Source organism: Amia ocellicauda, chromosome 5, assembly GCF_036373705.1.
Source record: "Amia ocellicauda isolate fAmiCal2 chromosome 5, fAmiCal2.hap1, whole genome shotgun sequence".
Lineage (NCBI taxonomy): Eukaryota > Metazoa > Chordata > Actinopteri > Amiiformes > Amiidae > Amia > Amia ocellicauda.
The window spans coordinates 49,805,847-49,816,548 of NC_089854.1; the positions used below are offsets into that span (position 1 = coordinate 49,805,847).

Sequence of the window (10,702 nt, forward strand, 5' to 3'; positions counted from 1 at the left end):
GTGTGTAACCAATTGTTTTCTTGGTGACTATGGTCCCAGCTGCCTTGAGATCATTAACAAGATCCTCCCGTGTAGTTCTGGGCTGATTCCTCACCGTTCTCATGATCATTGAAACTCCACGAGGTGAGATCTTGCATGGAAACCCAGACCGAGGGAGACTGACAGTTATTTTGTGTTTCTTCCATTTGCAAATAATTGCACCAACTGTTGTCACCTTCTCACCAAGCTGCTTGGCGGTGGTCTTGTAGCCCATTCCAGCCTTGTGTAGGTCTACAATCTTGTCCCTGACATCCTTTGACAGCTCTTTGGTCTTGGCCATGGTGGAGAGTTTGGAATCTGATTGTTTGATTCCTTCTGTGGACAGGTGTCTCTTATACAGGTAACGAGCTGAGATTAGGAGCACTCCCTTTAAGAGAGTGCTCCTAATCTCAGCTCGTTACCTGTATAAAAGACACCTGGGAGCCAGAAATCTTGCTGATTGATAGGGGATCAAATACTTATTTCCCTCATTAACATGCAAATCAATGTATAACTTTTTTGAAATGCGTTTTTCTGGATTTTTTTGTTGTTATTCTGTCTCTCACTGTTAAAATACACCTACCATTAAAATTATAGACTGATCATTTCTTTGTCAGTGGGCAAACGGACAAAATCAGCAGGGGATCAAATACTTTTTTCCCTCACTGTATATATCAGGGATAGCGAAACTGTGGCACGCAGAGCCGTATAGGTTGGCACACCACACTCAAAAAAATATTTAGGCCTAATAAATAAGATTTATGTAATTTGATTGCATATACATTTTCCATCCATTTGGATTACGTATTTTTAACATAAACAAAGTAATAAACTTTATGTGATACATATGTGTAAGTCATATACAAATGAAACGAGTAAGCATGAGATTTATGTAAAAGTATCAATAAATCCAATTTGTTTTAAATGAATAAGAAACAGGATTATGTATTATTATGTAATAAACCCAATTTACTTAAAAACTTCATGTTTAAGTAATTTTTATTAATAACCCCAATGTGTTTTAGTCATATTTATACATTTGTATTTATTTATTCCTCCCCAATTTCCCCTCCCCAATCACAATATACAACTCACAAAAGAATGGTCAGACCACCTTGTTTCACATTTTATAAAAAACAAAATTAATGTTTCAAGGCTTAATACTTTCAATTTTTTTGTTGTTGTTGTTGCCACAATCAACCTCATTGCACAAATATATGCAAAAGACAGAACAGCTTAAAACAGCAAAACTTGAGGTAGACAGATAGATCAGCTCACATTTGATTCAATGATAACATGTTTACATTACACAAACATTTTCACAAATCTGTGACGTGCACTAATTTGGAACGATAGGGTGGTGGACACCAAAAAATGCAATAAGGCTCAGTGGTTTTGCACCACCACACTTAAAGCACGTTTACATGTTAGGAGTACAGGAGTACAAAAGGTTTTACAGCAAAACAATAAGATACATTTCCTCAAGAACTGTGCTTAAAAACTGCAAAACTTGAGGTAGACAGAAAAATCAGGTCACATCTAATTCAATGATAACACTAGTTTACAGTACTTAAACATTTTCACATATCTGTGACATGCAATAATTTGGAACACCAAAAAATGCCATAAGGCTCAGTGGTAGAGTGGTTTTGCACCACCACACTTTTCATGCATGTTTACATGTTAGGAGTACAGGAGTATAAAAGGTTCTACAGCAAAAAATATCTATAACAAACAATTATCTTAATTTTCAATTTTTACAAGTTTTGTTAAAGTTTAAAAGTTCATTCAAACGAGTAGAAAAAGTGCAACAAGTCAACCCACTTGCACTGAAGAGGAAAACTTCAGCGTATCTGTCAATTAATCACTGAAGCATCTTAATCTTCAGTGCTTGGACTTTTGGTGAAAGCTTGTTTGCATCCAGTTCCATCAGGATTTTCTGAAATGCTTCAAATGTACACTTGAGGTCCTTAGGGTAGTTGAGATTAAGGGCATACAAAGCATCACGCAGCCAATTGTGACACTTGGCAGGTTTTGCAGATCTTCAAGACCTTCCAGTACAACACCAACATCTAAAGGTTCTTCTCCAGGACCAGCACCCTCCGCCCGAATGACATAGATGCCCATTGTTGTCTGTGCTATCCCAGATTCAGCCTCTTCACTTTCACAGTCCTGGAAGATAAATAAAGAGTGAGTTGTGTCCCAAAGCCAGTCACAGTGTTATATTCAAAAATATTAAAGGCACATTGTTTTGCAAACTCTGACATTACAGATATGTACAGTGAGGGAAAAAAGTATTTGATCCCCTGCTGATTTTGTACGTTTGCCCACTGACAAAGAAATGATCAGTCTATACTTTTAATGGTAGGTGTATTTTAACAGTGAGAGACAGAATAACAGCAAAAAAATCCAGAAAAACGAATTTCAAAAAAGTTATAAATTGATTTGCATGTTAATGAGTGAAATAAGTATTTGATCCCATGTCAATCAGCAAGATTTCTGGCTCCCAGGTGTCTTTTATACAGGTAACGAGCTGAGATTAGGAGCACTCTCTTAAAGGGAGAGCTCCTAATCTCAGCTCGTTACCTGTATAAAAGACACCTGTCCACAGAAGCAATCAATCAATCAGATTCCAAACTCTCCACCATTGCCAAGACCAAAGAGCTGTCCAAGGATGTCAGGGACAAGATTGTAGACCTACACAAGGCTGGAATGGGCTACAAGACCATCGCCAAGCAGCTTGGTGAGAAGGTGACAACAGTTGGTGCAATTATTCGCAAATGGAAGAAACACAAAATAACTGTCAGTCTCCCTCGGTCTGGGGCTCCATGCAAGATCTCACCTCGTGGAGGTTCAATGATCATGAGAACGGTGAGGAATCAGCCCAGAACTACACGGGAGGATCTTGTTAATGATCTCAAGGCAGCTGGGACCATAGTCACCAAGAAAACAATTGGTAACACACTACGCCGTGAAGGACTGAAATCCTGCAGCGCCCGCAAGGTCCCCCTGCTCAAGAAAGCACATGTACAGGCCCGTCTGAAGTTTGCCAATGAACATCTGAATGATTCAGAGGAGAACTGGGTGAAAGTGTTGTGGTCAGATGAGACCAAAATCGAGCTCTTTGGCATCAACTCAACTCGCCGTGTTTGGAGGAGGAGAAATGCTGCCTATGACCCCAAGAACACCATCCCCACCATCAAACATGGAGGTGGAAACATTATGCTTTGGGGGTGTTTTTCTGCTAAGGGCACAGGACAACTGCACCGCATCAAAGGGACGATGGACGGGGCCATGTACCATCAAATCTTGGGTGAGAACCTCCTTCCCTCAGCCAGGGCATTGAAAATGGGTCGTGGATGGGTATTCCAGCATGACAATGACCCAAAACACACAGCCAAGGCAACAAAGGAGTGGCTCAAGAAGAAGCACATTAAGGTCCTGGAGTGGCCTAGCCAGTCTCCAGACCTTAATCCCATAGAAAATCTGTGGAGGGAGCTGAAGGTTCGAGTTGCCAAATGTCAGCCTCGAAACCTTAATGACTTGGAGAGGATCTGCAAAGAGGAGTGGGACAAAATCCCTCCTGAGATGTGTGCAAACCTGGTGGCCAACTACAAGAAACGTCTGACCTCTGTGATTGCCAACAAGGGTTTTGCCACCAAGTACTAAGTCGAAGGGGTAAAATACTTATTTCCTCATTAACATGCAAATCAATTTATAACTTTTTTGAAATGCGTTTTTCTGGATTTGTTTGTTGTTATTCTGTCTCTCACTGTTAAAATACACCTACCATTAAAATTATAAACTGATCATTTCTTTGTCCGTGGGCAAACGTACAAAATCAGCAGGGGATCAAATACTTTTTTCCCTCACTGTAGACTCAATCAAATGTATACATGTAAATTAAATGGAACACTTTTCAAAACTCACAAAAAAACAGAAAGACCAGAACACCGATCACCCATTTGTCTAACCATCCAGTTTGCAAAATTACTCATCACTTCAGAAAAAATATCCAGACGGCCAGCCCGCATGCCTAGTTGCACGGGTTTCATAAAATCAACTCACCATGAATGCCCTTAAGTTTGCCACCAAAATACTAGGCTACTTTTGTAAACCTGCAAGCCAACAAACCAAACCAAACTAAATGCATCACAGTCCTTAAAGTTACAAATTCTCCCCCACAGTCAGCTGTTAATTACTTTTAACAGACTATAATATTAAAAATAAAGCCAGTGCAATTTTAGGTTTTTGGACTGATTATGAACTCTACTACCCTAAGGAGAAGAAAATCCTGATGCAACTGGACACAACCAAGCTTAAAAATGCAAGCACTGGAAATTATGTTCCAGTGATTGTGAACAAGTGGCTTGATATCTGTCTTGATTTGCTAAAAAACAAAGTGGTTCAATTACTGCAAATTTCAATATGAGTTAAAGGGATAGTTCACCCAAAAATGAAAAAGGTCATCATTTACTCACCCTCATGTTGTTCCAAACCTGTATGAGTGTCTTTCTTCTGTTGAACACGAAGATAATTTGAAGAATGTTGGTAACCAAACAGTTGACGGTAGCCATTGACTTCCATAGTACTTTTTTTCCATACCGGTTTGGAACAACATGAGGGTGAAAATGATGACAACATTTTCACTTTTGGGTGAACTATCATGTTAAGCTTTTTTCAAAATTCTTCACATTTTATTTTGCAGCAGACGGTTTCTTTCCTATTGATTCAGTCATGTAATTGAAGTGATAATTGTACTGTGTTACTGTTTTGCCATGAATTACATATTAATTTCCCTATCTACACCAAATCTGAGATCAGCATAATTTTGTATAATGATTCTGATTTCATAATTTCCTTACTTTGTAATACCAACTGGATAATTTTTCCAGGTCATTTACAGTTGAAAAGCTTCTCATTTGTCTGGTATTGATCAATCATGCTCTGCACTGATTGTTGCATAGTTTAATCATTCACTGCACACTACACAATGGGCATAAGCTAGATATTGAAGCCAATGAGAAAATTAACATAACTATCAATGTAAATATATCCATAAGACATTAATAACAAAGAGAGTAGGTTGACACACTTACCACATATTATTTGAGGAGTGTCTCAATGTCTTCATTGAGGTAGACACTTAGGCACCTCACGATACAATCCCGCTTGATGTTTATGTCTTCATTCTCAAATAAGCATAAGATCCCAAAAAACATGACATTAGTCATTAACTTACAGTTTAAGTAAGGCTGAATTTTAAAAGGTTAGTTCACCCAAAGATGAAAATTCTGTCATCATTTACTCACCCTCATGTCGTTCCAAACCCCTAAGACTTTCATTCATCTTCGGAACACAAATGGAGATATTTTTAATGAAATCAAAGAGATTTCTGTTCCTCCATTGACAGTCCACACAACTACTTTTTGATGCTTCAAAAAGTTCATAAAGAGATCGTAAAACTAATCCATATGAATTGAGCAGTTTAGTCCAGATTTTCTAAAGAGACACGATCGCTTTATATGATGAACAGATTGAATGTAGGCTTTTATTCACATATAAACATTGATCAGCGAACATAAACAGAAGCTTAACCATACTTGCTTGACGCGCGAGAACAATCCTCATTGGTTCTTGCGGAAGCTCAAATGTGCTGCGTAACACGAGAATGAACCTCATTGGTTCTCACACTTCAAGTGAACATGCTCAAGCTTCTGTTTACCACAACTGATGTGTGAGTGGATGAATGATTAAATGTGATTAAAATCTTCAGAAAATTTGGCTTGATTCATATGTATTAGTTTTACGATCTCTTTTGAAGCGTCAAAGTGGTAGTTGCATAGCTTTCAATGGAGGGACAGCAATTTCTCAGATTAAATATCTTCATTTGTGTTTCGAAGATAAATGAAAGTCATGAGTCATTCAGGTTTGGAACGACATGAGGGTGAGTAAATTATGACAATTTTCATTTTAGGGTGAACTAACACTAAGTATAGACACACAATTATCTTAATTATTTAGCACCTTATTTTAACACCCGTTATATGAATAATGCTTTAACAATATTGTATTTAAACAATAATGCCAATAAAGTTTTTTTATTTGAATAGAGAGAAACAGAGAGAGAAAGATTGTGTGATGGACAAGTATGTATTTGTGTGAGAGAGATTATAAGTTCACTAATAAGTCAATAAACTATTTTTTTCTGTGTGAGAAAGATTCTGTCCCTGCATGTCAGAGAGAAAGTGTGTGTGTGTGTGTGTGTTTGAGCAAGCGAGCAAGAGAGCCAGAGAGAGAGAGGTTTCTGAAGTCCTGTCAAGACAAGAGTAACCAGTGGAATATATGATGCAATACATAAAAACACACTTACTTTAGCTGTCAGTGCCATTATGGTGCGGATTTTCTGTCCTGCACATCCTCCTTTGTGACAGAAAACCTTCATCAGGTGTATTTGTCCAGTTGACCAATGAATGTTGATATCAGTGGTATAGTTGTTATACGCATGAACTCCAAGTTGACCTGAAAAAATATGAAAAAGGACACAACAGAATATACTTCACTTTAAACAAGATGTGTTACTGTATGAATTTGCATTTCCATTTCAAACAAATGGAACAAACTACACTTACTTCTCCAATTTAAAACAGTGCTGGCCATCTGTTTCGGACCTCTGTAATCACTGGCTCCTGAAGAATTTCTTGTCGTCGGTATGAGAAGGTACGATGCATCTTTTCCTTGATCAAGATCTCGTTATATATTTTTTTACCTCGGTCAATAGAGCAACCCTTTCCACCTCCAGGCTGTCAGTGGTTTCACCTCTCGGATGGTTTGGACAGAAATTAACCTCTGCCCTCCGGGGCTTTTTTATGTTTGCAGCTGGTTTACTCTGGCCTTTCTGTTTGTTATTAAGTGAGTTGACAGTGAATTCTGGGTGTCCAGCTCGGCCACGCTTGGTGCGGAAGTTCATCATCTTGATCTTAATGTAGTGCTTCCATCCACAACATCCAGTCCGAGTTCCTTTCTCACGCAAACATGTATGGGTTTGTATCAAGGCCTTATCAACTTTTTCAAACTGATCATCCTTTGAATATGCTGTGTACTTAATAATTTCTTCTGCAAGGCCTTCAAGAATATCAGATCTGAGTTTCGGGATAAGAGATAGGAGAGTTACATTCACATTGAATTCATAATTTCCCTTCTGGAGCTGCATCTCGGCGCAATATGAAAAGCGTGGCACTAAAAAGGCTTTAGTCCAAGTGCAAGACCGGGAGTCAGGAGATGACAATGGTCACATGGTAAGTATACCACTTTCAAAGTACTGCGATCTTGAATGTCTGACAAGAGGTTCATAAATTCATTCCAAACTCTACATCTGTGTATTGAAGCCTAAACTGCTCTGCTACTCCAAAGAAGGTCTTAATTTCAAGAGCCAATTAATCCACAGAGGTCGGTATTCCGGATGTAATGGTTAGTTTTCTAGCATCATCTTCACCTCCAAAAAGGACTCTGAAGCTAACTGGTCCTGTCATCCTGCTTTGTTAATCTAGAATGCAGATCCAGACAGTATAGGAATCGACTTATCAATAAATAATATACTTTTAAAAGGCACTGGAAGTTATATAAATCACACCTTTGATGACGATGTGTCTCTTTAGGGTTACCATACGTTTGGAACCAACTGTATATGCCACAAGTGGATAGCAGTCTGTCAGTTCCTCAAACTGAACCAGGGCAACCTCTTTACCTGGCGAAGAAGTCAACTCAAAGGCTCTGAAGTGGTCTCGATACTAAGCACACAATAAACGAACAATGAAACTCAGCTCATCTCCCCTTATGCACATTTGTAGAATTTCTGCGAATTCAGGCATTCCAGCAGTTGAACCACATGCAACTAACATACCATTTTTGTAGTTAATTCCTCTAGTGGTGACACTTTTTGCGAGATGAATTTGACTGATATCTGGATACTTCTGCCTGAGACTCAACACAACTTCCTTGTCCAGAACATCAACCTGCACTGTGGAGACATTTGAAACTTCCAAATTAGATGTATTGAGTCTGGATAAATATATGTGGTAACTGATGAATTTCTGGTGTTTGGCTGCCAGTGTGAGTGCAATATTCCTGAAATTGTTTGTGTGTCGAGCAACTTGTTTAAAACAGCTATGTTTAGCTTCAAATCGCATCGTCCACACACCTACAAGAGGCCCAAAGCACCTAATCAGGTGCGGGTAATGCTCAAGATAGTGGTGTTTAGGTAAAAGCTTTACATCTGGGTTAAGCTCAAGTAGTTTCTGTCTGTGTTCAGACACTTTGACATCAAGATTGTCTCATCAGTGTGAACTGGTGCCACAGCTAATTCTACAAATTCCTTCAGGTCTAATATCACTTGCCAAGCAAGATCATCCTCTGGTATCAAGTCTCCTACTAGAAATGGAAACAATTGTATTAAATTCCAATTCTCATGGGCGTTACCACCTATTGTCTTCTTACATGAATAGCTGTTTGGTATGACTTGAGATCGATTTTTTTCGTCACTCCACTTATAAGGAAATTAGAGGATTTGTGTGTTAAGACATTCAAGACTGAAATACTTCTTAGAGATGAAACTGAAACATAGTGCTAGTTCATAAGGGACAATCCCCTCAAATAAATCATGCACTATATCTGGGGGATACCCTGTGTTAACGTGAAAATGGTGAAGATTTTCTGTTAAAACACACGCTCTCTTCACACCAAAGCAATTTGTGTCAGTTTCCTGTGCAGACTTCACATGTGCTTCATGTATTTCTTTTGTTCGAAGCAAAAAAGCAACTGACTGAACATCCTTTGATTGAATATTTACTTTCTGAGCAGTACAAAATCGACAAATATAGTGCACACAGAAGCTCTCAACAAAACCAGCCAATCCGTGGGCTCCCAAATTGTCAGCTACAACACTGTGGACGGTTCCTTTGACAAACTTCCCAAGTTTTGAAATGAACACACCATGCTCTTCGAAAGTACAAAGGTCTTGTAACAGTGGCTCTAATATTTTTCCATAGCCATATACCTTTACATCGTCACTCTTGCACAAAACCGTTAAATAAATTGAAGAGAGTGCTGAATGATATACTGGTGGCAAGTTATTCAGAATCCAGTACACACTACACAATTTGTGTTTTTTTTGCGATGTACCCAGGGGATTACATAGTTCAAAATCATCAATGTATAAAGTTAAACAAATTCGCAACTCATCAACTGACAGGAAAGTGTTGTCCTTAAAGTACACACCGTCTCTTACAGAGTGATACTGCTGGTTTTCCAAAACCAAGTTGAATAGTAGTTGATTACTTGTTGATCCACGTCGCAACTAGATTTCAACCACGGAACAACGTTGAAATTACGTCGAGTGCCTGCTGGGATCTGCGTTTTTTTTTCTTTAGTTTTTTTTCTCAATTGTCTTAACTGATTGGCACTTTAGAAGAGTGGTTCCCAAACTTTTGCGCCCCCCAGCTCGCGCAAACTTGTTTGCATTTCAATTTTCACAATTGTATTTGGCCATTTACATTAGAATCTCTCTATGCATGGACCTATTTCTTACTCCATCTAGTACGGATGAGCCTGAATCAACATAGTTACAGAAGATACAGTAATGCTCTCTTTACATTTTATAAAATTTTACTAGTTATTCAATATATATATATATATATATATATATATATATATATATATATATATATACACACTCACCTAAAGGATTATTAGGAACACCTGTTCAATTTCTCATTAATGCAATTATCTAACCAACCAATCACATGGCAGTTGCTTCAATGCATTTAGGGGTGTGGTCCTGGTCAAGACAATCTCCTGAACTCCAAACTGAATGTCTGAATGGGAAAGAAAGGTGATTTAAGCAATTTTGAGCGTGGCATGGTTGTTGGTGCCGGGGGGGCCGGTCTGAGTATTTCACAATCTGCTCAGTTACTGGGATTTTCACGCACAACCATTTCTAGGGTTTACAAAGAATGGTGTGAAAAGGGAAAAACATCCAGTATGCGGCAGTCCTGTGGGCGAAAATGCCTTGTTGATGCTAGAGGTCAGAGGAGAATGGGCCGACTGATTCAAGCTGATAGAAGAGCAACTTTGACTGAAATAACCACTCGTTACAACCGAGGTATGCAGCAAAGCATTTGTGAAGCCACAACACATACAACCTTGAGGCGGATGGGCTACAACAGCAGAAGACCCCACCGGGTACCACTCATCTCCACTACAAATAGGAAAAAGAGGCTACAATTTGCACAAGCTCACCAAAATTGGACAGTTGAAGACTGGAAAAATGTTGCCTGGTCTGATGAGTCTCGATTTCTGTTGAGACATTCAGATGGTAGAGTCAGAATTTGGCGTAAACAGAATGAGAACATGGATCCATCATGCCTTGTTACCACTGTGCAGGCTGGTGGTGGTGGTGTAATGGTGTGGGGGATGTTTTCTTGGCACACTTTAGGCCCCTTAGTGCCAATTGGGCATCGTTTAAATGCCACGGCCTACCTGAGCATTGTTTCTGACCATGTACATCCCTTTATGACCACCATGTACATATCCTCTGATGGCTACTTCCAGCAGGATAATGCACCATGTCACAAAGGTCGAATCATTTCAAATTGGTTTCTTGAACATGACAATGAGTTCACTGTAC

The 10,702-nt window shown here is 39.0% G+C and overlaps 1 long non-coding RNA gene across 1 annotated transcript; it reads right to left on the minus strand.

The window, feature by feature from the left end:
* Positions 1–1,082: 1,082 nt before the first annotated feature.
* LOC136750613 (uncharacterized) lies at positions 1,083–5,625 on the minus strand. Its single transcript, XR_010816916.1, has 3 exons — positions 5,331–5,625; positions 5,118–5,210; positions 1,083–2,190 (listed from the first exon to the last, which is right to left on the minus strand). It is a non-coding gene; the product is annotated as an uncharacterized LOC136750613 (long non-coding RNA).
* Between the last annotated feature and the right edge of the window lie 5,077 nt (positions 5,626–10,702).